This window comes from Cynara cardunculus, unplaced genomic scaffold, assembly GCF_001531365.2.
Source record: "Cynara cardunculus var. scolymus isolate 2C unplaced genomic scaffold, CcrdV1 Un_Scaffold_1470, whole genome shotgun sequence".
Classification (NCBI taxonomy): domain Eukaryota; kingdom Viridiplantae; phylum Streptophyta; class Magnoliopsida; order Asterales; family Asteraceae; genus Cynara; species Cynara cardunculus.
Window position 1 is genome coordinate 2714 of NW_020200774.1, and position 1603 is coordinate 4316.

A 1603-nucleotide genomic window follows, 5' to 3' on the forward strand; every position below is an offset into this window, starting at 1 on the left:
AGTTTACTCAACTGTTGTTTCAACTGGTATTTTATGTGAACCAGGTGTAAGCTTACCCGACTTTGTGTCAAGGGAATATTTGGACGGCGCCCTAAAGGCTGTTCAAGAAAACATTGACGCTCAAATCGCTAGTTTGAAGAGATTGTTGAAGGGTAAAGAAGCTGTTGTAGAAGAGCCACCATCTGTGCCATCACCACCACCTGTACCTGAACCGTCAGTACCAAATCAATCAGTGGACGAGCTGAAATCTCTTCTATATGCTAAGTTGATGGCTTCTCAAAGTGAAGACGCTGAAGATGTAGATTTGGTTGGTCTCTTACGCCAACAAATTGATACTAACCCTGTAATTAGAGCCTCAGAGTTCTTGACTTTTCAGGATGTGATTAAAGCTAGTTTTTCTAAAGTCAGCAACTTAATCACATCTCATTCCCATGATCTGAAACATTCAATAGATGCTCTTGTTGAAAGGGTATCTATACTTGAAGAAACTTGCAAGTCTCAAGCCACATCTCTTAAACGAAGACATGATGATCAGGATGATCCTGATAGTCATGAGGGGGAGATGAAAAGACATAGATTGGCTGAGACATCTCAACTAGGTGCAAGATGGGTGAAGAGTCATTAGCTCAGGACATAACTGCTGAAGGTTCTACCCCGAAAACAGTTCGGGAAAGAATAATTGAGGCTGTTGTTATTGAAGATGAAGATGTGGAGACAAGTCCAAGGATCGAGCCAATGGTTGAAAAGCCGGGGGACTCCATAGTAGAAACACGGTTGTTAATGGACTTGTCTGCCAATGTAGGATTCAACAGTGTTTCTCTACTACTCTGGGTGGAGAGCATGATTTTGGTGAAGATTTTGATAACATTGACGAAACAACTGGAATTTATTTTGATTTTGAAGCTGACTTAGATGAAGAAGATCCATCTTTTCCTGTTCAAGCTGATCGTTAGACTATTCCAGAATAGTCTACTGCTGCTTTACCTGGTGTGCCTGAAGTCAGTGTTCAAAGAGAAACTGTTGATCCTACCGAAATTTTCTCGAAGAATTACATTCCTTTTCACATCAGAGCAAACGTTTTTGTTTATGATCGTGAAAGAATCCGAGAGCCGTACTTGGAAGATATCTACTTTGGGATCTTCATTCGTCACAGAAAATTGCTTAGTGCTGACAGAGTTCTTGGAATTCACAAGAAGCCAAAAGATTACCGAATTGAATATCGTCACCTTTTGAAAGCCAAGTGTCAACCTATTAGTCAAGTTCGTACAAAACATAGAATAGTCACGATCAAACAAATTGATGCTCAGAAACTTTTAAGAATCTGGTATCTTGTGTTTACAGTTACAAGGCAAGATGGCCAGATCTGGAGATTCAGCGAAACTGATTTCTCGAGCTTATATTTGGATGATCTCGAGTACATGTACTTCGAACTCAAGAACATGACAATTAGAAAGGTAGGAGAACTGGTAGCTCTGGATGCTATTAAGAGATTCATTCGAAATCAWGTAAAGYTGTCAATGGTCATTGATATTCAAATGGGTCTTGAAGACAGTCAACGAATCATCAACCTCAAAAGACCTAATCAAGATTTAGAAGATATTGA